This window comes from Sphaeramia orbicularis, chromosome 15 (assembly GCF_902148855.1).
Source record: "Sphaeramia orbicularis chromosome 15, fSphaOr1.1, whole genome shotgun sequence".
Lineage (NCBI taxonomy): Eukaryota > Metazoa > Chordata > Actinopteri > Kurtiformes > Apogonidae > Sphaeramia > Sphaeramia orbicularis.
This window is the reverse complement of record NC_043971.1, coordinates 26,898,078-26,914,598: the sequence shown is the minus strand read 5'-3', so window position 1 is coordinate 26,914,598 and position 16,521 is coordinate 26,898,078. Positions and strand designations below refer to the sequence as shown.

General features: G+C 36.9%; 1 long non-coding RNA gene across 1 annotated transcript; it reads right to left on the bottom strand.

Moving 5' to 3' along the window:
* Positions 1-989: 989 nt before the first annotated feature.
* LOC115434478 (uncharacterized) lies at positions 990-15,890 on the bottom strand. Its single transcript, XR_003937542.1, has 3 exons — positions 15,720-15,890; positions 15,553-15,560; positions 990-1,000 (listed from the first exon to the last, which is right to left on the bottom strand). It is a non-coding gene; the product is annotated as an uncharacterized LOC115434478 (long non-coding RNA).
* Positions 15,891-16,521: the final 631 nt, after the last annotated feature.

Below are 16,521 nucleotides of genomic sequence, written 5' to 3'. Positions count from 1 at the left end.
CTCACAACAACACATCCCTTCTGAAAAGATAAAGCAAATTCTGTGACAAATGAAGCAAAGCCTGTGTGCTAGCTCAGGCAGCCAGAGCAAGTATGAAACTACACTTACACTGCCTGCTCCCTTCACTGCAAAACATATCCAATGCACGCTTTTAATCATGGCAGTGTAATTAGGCTGTCAGTGCTCTGCTGACTCCCTGGCTGCATGCTTACATCCACACCACTCACCTGAAAGCTACACTGTCACACGCTGCCAAAGCTGCTGCGCTGGTTCACATAGCATATCAAAAGCACTCCTCCACTCCAGCAGCCTAAGGCTCTGAGCAGGGAGATGTAAGAACGGCTGCTCCCCAGCTCCCTGTTGTGCTGAGCCTGGTGACTCCTCGCGAGAACCAACAAGGTCAAGGCCTGGATGCAGACTCTGCTCATATTTGACAACTCCATAATTGTGTGAATGACTGATCTAATGGATGTCTATGTATAGTCTGGATTACATATGGATATTCGTTATAAAGATCCACAGCACTGGATATAAGGAGAATAAATTGTTTATTGAGCATGAAATGAAAAGTTGAAGATGGCAGTGGTTCTGAGAAAAATCAGCTGCAGTTTCAGCAGACCCCAAGGAGAGGACAGAGAAAAGAGAGAAAAGAGAGGGAGGAAGAGAGTGGAAAATGAGAATGAACTGGAGTGCAGAGTGAGAGGGCTTACACAGGCAGGAGGGTGTGTTTAGAGGTAGCTTTGATAATGAACTTTAATTAGTTTCTATTTAATGGTCCAAAGATTTAGAAATGAAACATAGTATTCATAATGTTTTCATTAATGGAAAATCATTTGCAAATAAGAATAATTGTGTGTGTATTACTTTCGAAAGAGGGAGCAATTTGTGTTATTAGCGGACGCCATATGGGAGGATTACAGGGTGTTTAAGTTAGTTAATTTCTTTGAAGTATATGTTCAGCAGGCATTTGTCTGAAAACTGCTGTCCACTTGGTTTATTGCTAAAGTATTTATGATGTTATGAAACCTTCACTTTCAACTACACTGGAAAGTCTTTAGTCTTTACTCATAAAACAGGCTATAAATGTCATGATTATCTGTTTGCTAAATACTGCCTGGAAAAAATCTAATATCTGTGTGTTTGCCTTGTGTGTGTTTGTGCTTGCGCTGCTGTAGCATCCACAGAGTCCTTGTTGTCAGAAGTCTCACTCCGGCTTCCCATCAGTGAGCGTTTGTTGTGTTACCACAGCACTTAATCGCTTTTCTACACAGCTTACAAATATCCAGGTTTTGTGCAACTTTCCTTCTTATAAAATCCAAAGGTCTTATGATGCAGTGTACACAGCACCTGCAGAGCTTACCTAACTTTCATAAAAGGTAACAGGTCAATGTGCATGACCCAGAAATGGAGATCCAGTGCAAAATTAGCATTAAAGCTTCAGTTAACTGATTCATAACCTTGGTGACGGTACATTTAGATAGATTTAGGGATCCATGCATTTGTTTTTATTGATTAATTTCCCAATTTGGAGCCAGTGGTGACCATATTTGGACAAAAGGGGAGGTACTGGGAGTTCTGATCACTCAAAGCCCAAGGGATCAGAGATGAGCTAATTCTAAGCGCTAGCTCCAAATTTGGCGCTAAGTTGTGTCATCGTACATTTACATTGATTTGAGAATCCATGTGTTATGTATTCATTGTTAAAATCAGTGTCTGAGTCAAATTAGTTTATCTTTACTGTTTAATATCACCCACTAAACTTTAAGTGTTTAAGTGTTAATGAATACTAGACCCAAGGGGGATCCATGGGTTCTAGCTGTGGTAGTTTTTATGCTGTTGTGTATTCAAGCATGCTGTACCACATTTGTGCAGCAGTCACCACCAAAGTGTTCTGGCCATAGCAACATGATTGTAAGGCCACTGTATTCCAAAATTACTAATATCTCCCAAAACACTGGTCCTATCAACTTGCCGTTTTTGCTAGTCTGTTCCTTGACCAAAAAAACATAAATATGCCAAACTGCAGCAGTCAGCTTTTTCTGGACTTTGTGTGAATCCCCAGACACACATACATGTACGCACACACACAGAGGCCACTTTTATTGTTATTATTATTTAGAACATGATGGGACTTCAAAAAGTTCATGGAAAAAGTATATAGCATGATCGTATGGCCCTTAGTTTTACACATATGGACTTAAAGGCTGGTATCAACATTTGCAGAAGTGTATTGACATAGATAGAGCATATGTTGAAAAATAAACATCGTAATTTAACTGTTTTTTCCATGATTTCATGTTTTTCACAAACTTTCTGAAGCCCCTTGTACATCCTCTCTGTCCTATTCATTAATATGGTGAACAAAAGCAGAACATGATAACTGAATGGACTAAATTAGGCTTTGGAAGCATTGAAGCTGTTGACCTTTTCAGCTAAGAATCATGAACACGATGTCATTAGTGAAGATGTGTTAATATTGTCACATTTCATTGTCCTTTAATCCACAAATGGACTCGTGTTGCATCTGTAATGGGAACCATATGTACCAAACATAGAGGCTTCTCAGCCCATTGCTTGTGAATAAATGCATTTAGAGAAACACAAAAGCACATACTTGAGAGGTAAGGACCCATGTATGCAATACCTCTTATTATGTAACAGAGCTCATCAGCAGCTTCAGAAAGTGCCGGTCACGGACTGGCTGTTGCTATGAGACTTTGCAAACCATATTTTAGACAAAGAAATTGAATGTTTTCAAATGCATCATCACTGATTTTCAACCACACACAGTGTTTTTCTCTGTTTTCTGCTTTAGTTATCTATAAAAAACTGGCAGGCTCAGATACATACTTTTACATATTAAAACAAGTCCTAAAACACAGTCGGATACTCATTCAGCTGGTCATCACTGGTCGATCAACACATTGTTTCTTGTGTTGCAAGTGTTATATTTATACACAAGGAACTTTTATTTAATCCAGACTAAAAATTCTGCATGGAACTCTGTTCAGTTAACCTCTGGCCAAATGGAAAGGTCCTGCTAAACAACAGACTATGAAGCTCTTTTCTGTCTGTTACATTTTCCTCAGAAGAAACTGTCCTATTTATTACCCCGCCCCCTGAAGGGGAGGCAAGGGGTACTGTTTTTGGTTCCGTTTGTTTGTTTGTTTTCTAGCACCAAATCTATTGGTTGAATTCATACCAAATTGGGTTTGTAGATTGCCAGTGACCCAGAATAGATGTCATTACATTTTGGGGAAAAGTAGGTAAAAGTTAAAATTTTTGTATTAGTTTTTTAAAATCTTTTTTCCCCATTTATTTATAAAGGGCAAAATTTCAGATGTCTGTAGCAGAAAAACTATAGGTTGAATTCATACCAAATTGGGTTTATAGATTGCCAGTGACTCAGAATAGATGTGGTTACATTTTGGGAAAAGTACATCAACGTTCAGATTTTTAATTTTTTTTTTTTTTCTTTTTCGTTCTCCCATTTACTTATAATGGCCAAAATTTCAAATGTCTATAAAAACATCGACTTTGTTTCAATTTACTGCAAACTTGCCACATATATAGAGGTAATTGATATGCTGACATCAGCAAACGCATAGACATGATAGCATCAGCTGGATTGATGCCAAAATACGCTACAATACGTGTGAGGGGCGGGGTTTGTTGTGCCTGGCACCACTTGTTTTCAGTTGCTGCTCATTGGCCAAGAGCTGAATCGTCTGTGGTTGGTATGAGTGTGAATAAGGCACAATCTGAATAAAAAAAACATCTACTCTTCACGTCTTCAGTAGACTGCTGTCTGGTATATTTTAATCTCCCCTGTTCTCCTGAAGCAAAAATGGCATATATGATATTTTCAAGTGTTCAATTAGAAAAACTAGTTTAAAATACCTTTGTTTTACCCTCTCCTCAAGCAAAACTAATCTTAAATGACTTTCCTGCTCTGGGACACTTGGAATTCTGGGGCTTGTGTCCCAGAGCGTCTTCTGCTGTTTATCAAATTATTTTCTTTGTGTCACATTGGATAGAATAAAGTCAGTGTACCCTGTGAAATTAGGGCCTCTCTTGAGAAACACAACAACATCAAGAAATAAATTGTAAGAACTTGGAGTAGCTCTTCATGTATTTAGACAATTATATCAAATCCAATCACACACATGAAAATAATTGACCTGCTATGATGTGAACACAGCCTGTAAGCTAGTTCAGTCACCCCAAGTCGAGTCTGCTGCTTAACTCACATGGCCTCCTCCTCTGAGTGCAGCCTATATTTAGAAATGATACAAACATACCCCTAGGAGGAATAATAGTCAAACTACATTTATCACCATTAAATTGATTATTTTGGATGTTTAGTGATGGCAGCATGAACAGTTCGCCTAGCAGAAGTTAACTCTAACCTCACTTCCTTACATAACACTGTATTACACCACAGTCTCTGAATGATTAAAGTCATGCCAGTGTGTCCTGGGATTGGGTTTTATTTAAACACATAAATAGTATTTCAAGTCTCATCTTTGCATTTTTCTTGTTTACCATAAGTTATACTGATCAATCATTAGCTGGGTTTTCATTACAGTTTTCCGCAAAGTAAAAGCTATATCTCAACAATTTTGACAAAGTACTTGTGTGTGTGGGGGGGTACGTACCTCAAAATTTCACTCTGCAGGCGCACTTGATCATCCTAAGGCAAAGTCCTTATTTATGGCAGCGTCCACACATAATGGATTTCTGGGAGAGAATTTTACAGGACTCACCAACGACTTCTGGAATCAGATTTTCCGAATGACCCTGGTAACATTTAATGACCTGTTGTGTTATTGAACCTCTCATGGCACCAGATTTGTCATGCCTGTAACTATTGAAAATGCGTAAAATGTGTTTCCATTACAGTTTTGCGCAATACTTCTATATCGAAACCCCTCAAAAACTGCCTCATGAGAGCGTAAAAACTTTTTTGCAATCTTTGAGAGGTTTTTGCAACGTGATATCAGGAAATTGCGTAAATACACACACCACTTTTAATTGGCGTGTCATCTGTATACAATACAAGCTTTCCCAGTGTATGTTCACGCCCCGTCAAATACCAGGCACTGAGGGTTAGGGTTAGGGGTTACGAATGTGTAAACCAGAGATCTTGGTGTAAACTGACACTCAGTCAAATGGCGTTGAATAACACGCGAAAGGATGAAAATGTATACGTACAGCACGCCAAATGCCATAAGAACTGGCATGACATACAACGCGATTTAATGAGATCAGTCTTGTTTTTTAGACGTTTCTGTGTTTTTATTACCAGTTTTCTATTGCACAATTTACATTTTGCGCATTTCTGAGGGTAATGGAAATCCAGCCAATGATAACAGGATAAAAATTCCATTTATACCTGTGCAAAAATAAATAGATTGATATTAGTTATAGCATTATTTTGACTGCAGTCTTGTAAACACTACATCCTGCTACCTTGTGTCTAAACTTCTGTCTTCTGTCTCACTTATGATGCAGTGCCACACTCTTATTGCAAATGCACATATTTCCATTTTTAATCATTTTCACGATACACTTCAAGAAATTATTGCTCTGAGAGCCTTTCACCATCTCACCTGTCAAACTGCCAAATAAAAATGATCTCTCGCTACAATTGCCGTATGCATTGCTGTTCAGTAAGATTTGCCCAGTCAGAGTACTATGCTGGTCTATAATCAATTAATGTACATCGCAGTGAGAGATGTGGTCCCTTTTTTAAACTGGCAAAGAGCAGTTACTAAAGCATAAGTGCCTGGCATGATCAATATCTGGAAAGACTAAAGATCATAGAGATTTTTTGCTGAAGAATAATGATTCAGCTAGTCAGCTAAAGGCACTGTGATGCACTGTGGTTATTATCCAAAATGTTTACTCATTATGGCTCAAGTTCTCTTTCTAAGTTTTTGTAGACTTGGAGTCACTATAAATAAATAGTTGGATCAAAATTGCCGATCACCATTTTCACTAGCCACAATTTTTTGGTTTTATATGAATAATGTTGACTAGGATGTGCTAAAATGTAGTTGAACTCACTTTACTGTCCTTTTAAATGTGCATGACTACTGTGCTACACTGTGTGCAGGTAGTGGGCATGGGAGTCTTAGTGTTATAGTGTTAGATCACAATTAGTTTATTATTTCAGTTTCATAATTGATGATGTAATTCAACCCCCCCAACGTGGCCTGTGGGAATGACTGTATTACACAGCATAGCTGAAATCCACACGCATTCAGTGGGTTGGCGGGCGTTGTGCAGTGTCAAGCCTGGGTTGTATCAGCTGATAACTGATGAGGACAATGACAGGAAAAGACAGTGACAAGTGTTATGTCAGCACTTGTGTTGGAGCAAATAAAACAACATCATAATATAATTTAGATGCTTTAGAAAACTATTCACATATCTGTCCAAAAGTCATGAACTCATATCATGGTGAGTTTTGTGTTGTGCTGGAAGCTGGTCCTTCAGTAGACTCTATGTCAAGGTCAAGTCCTCGACCTATAACTTAGAAAGATGATCTGAGTTGGAAATAAAAAGAATAATATAAAGTTATGAAGTTACATAATGCATTTCCAAAAAACAGTTAATAATAGAATAGTCGTCATAACAGTTTAAAGCTGAATACTTCAGGTTTTTCAATTTCACATACAGAATTAAAGGTCTAAATCAGTGTTTCTGAAGCACTTTTGAGCAAAACGGCCCTTTACGTTATCATGACCCTCTTAACAAAAAAAGAAATGCACGCAGGGGGTGTAGGTAATGAATAAGTTGTCAGGGGGTGGTTGTTATAGCACTCTGCAACTAATTGTTGGGAGGGGGGTCTGATCGAGCTTCTATATATTGGCAACATATATAAGCTTGATCAGACACCCCCACTGGTCATGACGGGTACACGACCTATGCAAGTATCTTGTAACTAGGCAGTGCCCCCCTCGCAACCGGGGGGTGTTGGACTTGACCATTGAAGACGGGGGGGCGTCACGGAAATTTGCCATTGACATAAAATGCAGCTTGATATTGATACTTATACAGACGAACGCCCCCATTTCGGTCTCAGCACCCCCTTCTCAGCTTTCTCCTACTCCAACAATGTCCCAACACCCCTTGGTGAGGGGTGGCACCACCCCTGTTAAGAAACACTGGTCTAAATAGAACCTGCTTAAGAGTGTTAACATGTTCTATTTTTGGAAGCTCCAGGGATGAGTCTGGATTCAAATCGGTCTCAAAGTTGACAAAATTTATTCAGATCACAAATAAGGTGGACACTCAGCGCTGAGGACTCAAAAACAATGAGCCCCGAACATTAGATGAAGTGTACATTTACTGACTCTATGGGCAGGCTCGCCCGTACACATGGGTTGGTCTTTAAACTTAGCGTTATGTAAAAAGATCAAACAGATGGGGGGCCTTAACTCTAAGTAAACTTACGCCAACAATAAGTTTACCATAGTCACCTATATTTGACAACACTATGTGTGTGAATGTGTGTGTTCAGATGTGTATCTAGAAGAAGAACAGAACTTACTTAACTCTTGTGCAGATGTTGTACCCCTGAAAACAGGGGAGATAGAATCACACGAGTGATTTACCGTTGTTTTCCTCAGTGTGCACTTTAATGCAATCACAATAGTGACATATAACAAATAAAATTATGGTTACGTAATACAACATCAAAACTTGTGTAGCTTTAGCCTTATATATTAGCGCCACAAATGTGTACGGACATAAGATGGCGGCGTGCACTCACGACACATTGTATGATAACGTTCAGTTACAGTTAACAACAATAAAACTTATCTTAGCATTGCAAAAACTATAACAAACAAATGGTTTTATGCTTCAACAAAGTACATTTCACAATATAATCACAGTTGACCGCAATTACCTGAAAACAGGGGAGATAGAATCACACGAGTGATTTACCGTTGTTTTCCTCAGTGTGCACTTTAATGCAATGAGGAGAAAGAGCGCAATCCCTCTAGAGGTGAATAAAGACACAACTAATCAACCCCAGATCGTTTCAGGCATGCTAAGTGGATCAGATTACCTTATCTGAAATGGCAAAGATATTATTGTAACATGAAGATTTTAACTATATTCCTATTGTTTTAAGACTTATGTGAATTAATATGAATTAATATTTATTGCAAACATTTTAGCTGTTTTACTGTTTTTACATCTTAATCTTGTAATAAACTGAATCGCTGCAATCCTATGTAAAGGCATATAATGTTACTACAACCTATCACACAGAGAGATGTTTCCTATCTTAACAAGCTTAACCTACAGATAACATACTAAACTACAACAGAGTACTACATAAATCCTGGTCACAAAGAACTCACTATTAACATTACTGAAGAAAAAAACAGATTAAACAAAAGAATCCTATGTTAAAACAATAACTACTTAATACTTAAACAATCCATGCTAAATCTTCAATATCTAAAGTAAAATATATTTCAAGAGTGTAAGCAAAGTGTGTTGGTTCTAAGTAAACACAAGGCGTTTCTGTCACTGGCAGCTTCTCAATCCAAATCTGTTTTTTAACTCTGATGTCATGGTGCTGTAAATGGTGCAGTTATTTAAAGTGGAGCCTGTTTGCACTTTTCTGTAATTTCTTCCTTAAATGGGGCACAAATCAGGCTTCAGATGGGGCTCAGTTCATCCATTCAAATCAAATACATTTATTAGTGCAGTCAGTGTTCTGTAGTCCGTGTTTTACCTGCAGTAGATCGTGGTTTTAAACCTGTTAAACCCTGGGACATTTGTTTCTAGTGGGAATCATTTTAATGTAACACAAAACAGTGGATTAGCTGAGTCCAGAAGCTGCAATTTATATTAAATTATGACTGGAAAACAGTAAAGGTAGGACACATTTCATAATCATCACTTCATAATGCAACAATTTCTGTTTGCTCTTCTTTGTTTTTCCTTCAGTTAATTTTAGCAGTAGAGAAATAAGACTTATAGTGTTGGATCTGTGTAGTGTTAACCTACCTCTGTGGAGTTTGTCACAGTGGTTTGTTGTTTTATGAAGTTATTCATGGCATATGCAGGCTGCTGTTTTTGGTATTTGCTCATGTAAGTGCCTGTTTGGTTGTGTTCTGTTCTCTGACAACTGGTTTTGTTGAGCATTTAGCTGATGTTCTTCTGGTTATGTGGACATACTGACTGTGTGTCAGAGCTTCCCTTCACTTTCTTCTCACTTGTGTATTAACTTAAATCATGACTTTATTTGCCTTCCACATATAAAGGGCTGAGAAATGAAAGACACATTGTACCTGACTCTATATCAGTGACCTGGAAGTAAGAAGTAATGTTCTAAAATAATAATTAGATAATTAAAAAGATGTAGTTTGATGATTTCATGTGGTCATATGGGATTATGGGAGTTGTAGTTTTCACCACTAGCAATGAAAATATGATGAGACTCAGGTGGAAGTCATTTTTATCCATAGTAATATATAATCATCCTCTTAAAATAATGGCCTAAAACATTATTTTTTATATTGGTTATACTGGGTTTTTTAACAAACTTTAAAAATTATGACTTGTAAGAGGTTGGCAGTATTAAAGATTTATGTGTATTATGTTTAGTGTTACATTCACGTCGTGTCACTGCATTCTGATGAAATAGCTGCAGTACTGTTAAAGATACGATGATAAATAAAATTACTTGTTACTCTGAATACAGTCAGAGATAATCCATTTCATGTAATCTAATTACACAATTCAACATCCTTCTATTCTTTCATATTTTAACCCATAGAGACCCAAACAGCCACTGGTGACACAAACCGTCTACAGATATGAACTATTTAATACCTATTGATCCACTAATCCTATTAATACAAGTAAATAATTAATGTAAAATACAGTTTGTCATCTTTACATGGTCATCAGATATGACTCATTTGGATGTTCAGATGCTCCGTAGTTACCGTGGAAATACTGTCATCTTCTACAACATTGATTCACCAGTAAAACCCATGGAGTTGGATCAATGACAGTGGATGGAGACACTGGGTTTATGTTCAGTTAATGATATATTTTGATGAAAAAGTCACTTTTTCTTCGGTTTTCTCTGTTTTTGATATAATAACCCTCAACTATAATCTGAGCTTTTATGAATATCTACATGATCAGTGAATTAAATATAGGAAAATACCTGATTTTCACTGAACAAACCCAAAATACAGTGAATAATATGATAAATGGTGATACATCACTTCAAGGTAGGTTTGTGGATGGACATACTTGTTTTAGATTCAGTTAGCAATATCTTTGCTGAAAAAGTCACTTTTTCTTCATTTTTCTCTTTTTTGATATAATTAACTTTGAATTTACTCTGAGGTTTTATGCTCATCTACAGGGTGGGGAAGCAAAATTTACAACATTTGAGGCAGGGATTGAAAGACAGTGTATGACCAATTAGTTTATTGAAAGTCATGAGAATTTATTTGCCACAAGAAAATTGACATAATAGAAAATGTTTTTATTCTATGTGTCCTCCTTCTTTCTTAATAACTGCCTTCACACGCTTCCTGAAACTTGCGCAAGTGTTCCTCAAATATTCGGGTGACAACTTTTCCCATTCTTCTTTAATAGTATCTTCCAGACTTTCTCGTAATAGTTTTGCTCATAGTCATTCTCTTCTTTCCATTATAAACAGTCTTTATGGACACTCCAACTATTTTTGAAATCTCCTTTGGTGTGACGAGTGTATTCAGCAAATCACACACTCTTTGACGTTTGCTTTCCTGATTACTCATATGGGCAAAAGTTTCTGAAAAGGTATGGATAATAGTGTTAGGTATGATTATGACATCAATATATGTTTGGTTTCAAAACAACTGACGTAGTGCCTGCTGAGAAAAAACAACTAAATGTTCATTGGAAATTTTACTTCCCCACCCTGTACATGATCTGTGAATTAAATATAGAAGAATCTAAATATATCATATAATACATGATTTACATTAAAAAACAAAAGCAAAATACAGAGGATAATATTATGGAAAGAATTGGTGATAAATCAGTTAAGAAAGGTAGAAATAGAGAAAATTTCCTTTGGGAACTGCCACAAAAGTAGTACTGGGTCTTTATGGGTTAATTATGGGCAGAATAGTTCTATATTACAGCCGCACAAACAGGGATATCATCTTTTGCTTGATCCTGATTTCGATGTTTGCAGCCAGTATTGCAGCTAGCATTTTATATATTTATAGTTTGAAAACACACATCAAATGACATGATGTGTGTGTGATTGTTTAGCTTGGATAGCAGTTACTGCAGAGAATGCCACAGGTTTTTCATGCACACAAGTGATAAGGAACCTTCCACATGCACTTAGTCTTCACTCCCTCCGCACAAAGAGCACAAGATGCCAGAAATTAACCCCAGCCTCTATGTGTGTGTGTGTGTGTGTGTGTGTGTGTGTGTGTGTGTGTGTGTGTTTGACCGGAAACATCACAGAGACATGTCCAGTGTGATTAGCACTTGTGTAAATGTCAACCTTGTTTGTAGTGCAGGTAATGAACAAAGCTTCGGATCTTAAGGGGAGACAGAGAGAGGGAAAGAAAATAAAAAGGAAGCGTGGAATAGGTTGAAATAAAGCGATAAGGTTGGATAGTAAATATAAAAATGGTATGGGAAAAGAGGAGAGCAGTGGAGGGGAATGAGTGAATGTTTGGTGAGATAAGAGCAGAGGAAAAGGTAGGAGTGGAAAGGAGAAGTGAGAAATGGAAGCTAGAGGAGAGAAGGAAGGAAGGAAGGGGATGAGGACATAAGAAAACATAGGTGCATGAAAACAATATTCAAGAAAATAAGAGGAAAGGTTGATGAAAATAAGGCGGCATGAAGAAACAAAGAGGAGAGAGGATGAAGAGAGGTGAAAATAGTGCAGATAAAATGGAAGGATTCGATAAAGAGGAAGGAAATGAATGATCAGTGAAACGAAGGAGTAGAGATGGATGCTTGTAGAATATTCTGCAACAGCAAACTCTTAGTTCATGAACTCATTTAAAAACACCTCAGTCAATACAGACATTTCCTCCTCCTGGCTCATGCTTCACTTTTTTATTTCCTTCATCATTGTACATCTGATCATATTTTCCTGCACATTTATTCATTCCTTCCATCCTTCATATATTTTCACACCCTGTTATTATGTCTCGTCCTATCTTTCCTCACCTTATTGTTAACTTTTTCCAGTGTTTTTTTTTTTCTCTCTTTTCTTTACATAAAGCTACCCTACTTTCCTCCTTGCTGTTTTTCTTCCCTCTTTTTAAGGCTCAGAAACTATACATTAACTCTATTTCCAGCCTCTTCCTCCTATAATCTGTTATGTCATTACTTTATATCTTGTACATCATACACATCTCTGTCATCCTGTCTTTCAATGTGCTGTTCCCTTTAATAAGAGTAAATACATCTATTGAATTTGAGTTATAAAAAGCTGGTGGCATGTTTCATTTCTTCCAGCCCATGTATCAGCTCTATTGTTAACTGGGCTGCTGCACCTGCACTGCATCAATCTTCTCCCTCGTCTGAGCTCCCCTCTCTTCTCGTTCCCACTGATCGGATCTTCTTCTCTGTTCACTTCTGTCGTGTTCCTTTCACATCGTTGCACTTCTCCCTTTGCTCTGGTCTTGTGCTGTTGACTTTCTTTCCTATTCACAGAAACAACTGCAGGTTTTCTATTCCCCCATTATGTATTTTGTTTGTTTCCTCCGTCAAAATAATCTCTTTTAGCAATCTGTGGGTGTTGGTACAATATAATGATGAATAGTTTCAGCTGAGGAGTTTAGCTCAGCAACACAGAAATATATATTAACAGTGCAGTTTACCTTGAAGGGGTTTAGAAAATGTGCCAATTTGACAATTCAGTCCAAACTGTTAGGTATCTTAACCCTTTCATGCACAGTGGTCATTACAGTGGACAGTTATTCTACAGCTGTTCTATTGTTTATTCATGTATTTTGTTGTTTTACTTCCATATCAGCCAACATAGTAGACACTTATGCATCCTCCCAAACACTGCAGTTCATACAATTACTGTATCTTTGCTGCTCTTGATAAACCTGATCTGCACTAACATGTTTTAGTGTAAATCAAGTGCTAATTGTTATTAGACTGTAATCAACAGTTTATTTTTTAAGCAAAAAGTTTTGGGGGTTTTTGCATATTTTGTCCATGAAATGAGTAATAACTAGTATTAGAGCAAGTTAATATATGAGAAAAAATAAGATTAGCAGCATTAAAAATGTTTTTATTTCATAGTTTTCACACAGTATATCAGTAAATACATGTTTCTTTGCTTCATAAATTAAATGCATGGTGTCCAGCTGAGTGGACATTTTTGCAACTCCATGAAAAATTGGTTCATTAAAAAAAAAAAAAAATTCAATCATGTTTTTTCTGTCATGCCTAAAGAGGAATAGAAACACTCATAAAAATAATCTTGATTAAGGTTCTCAAAATTCATGCATGAAAGGGTTAAACCCATGAAGACCCAAATAGCCACCAGAAAAGCATCTACTGATATGAATTGTTTAACACCTGTTGATCCACTTATCCAATGTTTTTCAACCTTGGGGTCGAGACCCCATGTGGGGTCACCTGGAATTCAAATGGGGTCACCTGAAATTTCTAGTAACTGACAAAGAAAAAAAAAAATTACTAATAAAAAATATGTGGTGAGTTGACAGAGACAATCCCAATCCATAAAAGACATGACGAACTGTGAAGCTGAAACTGAAGCACTGTGGTACTGTTTATCTTTCAAATGTTCATTGTGGTCGGTTTCAGATGCTGCAGCTCTTTCATAATTCATAGTTTGAGTTATTGTTTGTTCAGTATTAATTGTCAGCCTTGTAAATCCAAGCTGGACTGACAGTACATATCCTGACCAAGGAAAATAAAATTCTCACTTTGTGCAGTAATCTACACCTGGCTTTTCTGCCTCCGTCCATAATAATATACTCTATATAGACTAAATGTCATCTAAAATTAATGTTTATTTGCAACATAGTATAGCAAACTGTTACATGACCAAAAACAAATTAATATTAGCAAAAAAAAAAAAGTCTCCGTTTTGAATGTCTGGGGTCGCCAGAAATTTGTGACGTTAAAATGGGGTCAGGAGCCAAAAAAGGTTGGGAACCACTGCACTAATCCTATCAATCCACGTAAATTATTGGTGTAAAATACAGTTTGTCATCTTTTCATGGTCATCAGATATGACCCATTTGGATGTTCAGAGGCTCCAGTGAACATGGAAACACCGTCATCTTCTACAACGTTGATTCACCAGTAAAACCCATGGCGTTTGATAAATGACAGTGGATGAAGACACTTGTTTTATGTTCAGTTAGTGATATATTTTGATGAAAAAGTCACTTTGTCTTCCGTTTTCTCTGTTTTTGATATAATAACCCTCAACTATAATCTGAGCTTTTATGAACATCTACATGATCAGTGAATTAAATATAGGAAAATATCTGATTTTCACTGAAATTACACAAAATACAGAGTATAATAGTATGGTAAATGATGATAAATCACTTCAAGAAAGGTTAAAAGGTAAAATTAGCTCATCAATAAAATTCAACTGTTCAGTTAACCTTAGTATATTTGTTCAGTCTCATGTAACTGATTGACACTTCCACCCAAAAACTAACCATATTCACTGATGACTTCACCGAACACCAACTCCTTCATACATTACAGTATGAAATCTTTGGCTACTATGTAAAGCCCCCAGAAATGCTACTGTAGGTTTTAACTCACATCTGGATTTAATGTCAACAACAAATAGTTTTTTACTTTCATTCTAGTCACCACAGCATTTGTTTATGGTTTTACATTAAATACTGTGAGAGGACAGATACATATGCTCAGAGAACCAGGGTCATTTATTGCCCCATGTCTATTAAAAATATCAACCCCCCCCCAGTCATTTCTTTTTACAGGATTTCATTCGTAAAAGTGGTGATAACAGTAAACAGAAAGTCTGCACTGCAGTAGGACAGGGTTACACCACCTCATTACAGAGCAGAGGACTTCACAGTGAAGTCGCCTTGTTCATTAATGTATACTTTTTATAGTGGGCCCTGCAGTGTTCTGCTTTTAACCCATAAAGAGCCAGTGGTACTTTTATGTCCGTTCCCAAATAAATGTTTCTCTATATTTAACCTTTTTTAAGAGATTTATCACCATTTATTATGACATTATCCTCTGTATTTTGCATTTTTTCACTGAACATCAGGTATTTTCCTATATTTTAATTTTGTAATCATAGATGTTCATAAAAGCTCAGATTAAAGTTGAGGGTTATTAAATCAAAACAGAGAAAACTGAAGAATAAGTGACATTTTACACCACAACTTCTTCCACGACTCTCTCCTTCACAATCTTTAACACATTCACAAAGGAGGAACCTGGAACAGTAGTTTATACTGCAACCTCCAGTCTATGCTGCAGACGCCACATACAAAACCAGGCTCAAGTGATCACTGCAAAATCTGTAGATTGTTCTTTAACTTCTTGTACTGTTCCCCTTTAGTAATTGCTTTTTCATTGACCCTCAAACTGTGCTAATGTAATGTGTGCATTAAAATTTGCTTAACGGAAAAACGACAGTTTCGGCAAAACTTTTCATCAAAACACTTTTCGGGCAAAACTGCAATGGAAAGACCTTTTTCCACAACCAGAGTCACATGAACAAAAACAAGGGGATGTTGACGAATGTTCCAACAAGCGAAGAAGAGTTTTAAAAGAAACATGGCGCAGTATGTGAGGACACATCAGGAAACCAAATCTTTTTTAAATTTAGCACAGAATAGAGGGGTAATATATAATAATAATAAATATATCTGTAAATCAACACGATATTTGTGTTCGTCGCCATGTTTATGGAATGACTTCTCGTGTCATCTCACGATAATAAATAAACAAATCTGTGATTTAATGGAAAAACTGTTCCATTGTGATTTAATGGAAAAACTGACATTATGCACTTCTGTTTTTTCAACATTTAGTAATTATAGGTCAAATTTTGCACAGATGTCCGATGGAAAAGCCACTAGTGACATAGATGACCTGTGATTTCCTATCCTATCCTGTCCTATCCTATTTATGTAACAGTACGCCACAACATATTTACAAAATTAAGAAAAGATTTACAGGCAAACCAAGGCTAGGCCAGTTTACATCTACAAAATAATTAAGACAAACACTGGCATTTCTAGTTCTTTCAGTTGTTGTATTGTAATTTAATTTGCTCCACTTATACAATGTCCCGTGTTGTCCTGCTTCGCTGAATACTATTTTATTTTGCACAGCATTGTTCCAACTGAAACGCTGGGCTGTAGGAAAGGAGAAGAGAGGAGAAAGTAGAGGAGCCCAGGGCTATTTTTTTTTAGTTCACCCCCCCAAAAATAGTTCCCTTATTTTAAACTGTCCCCAATAACAGAGGAGTGGCTG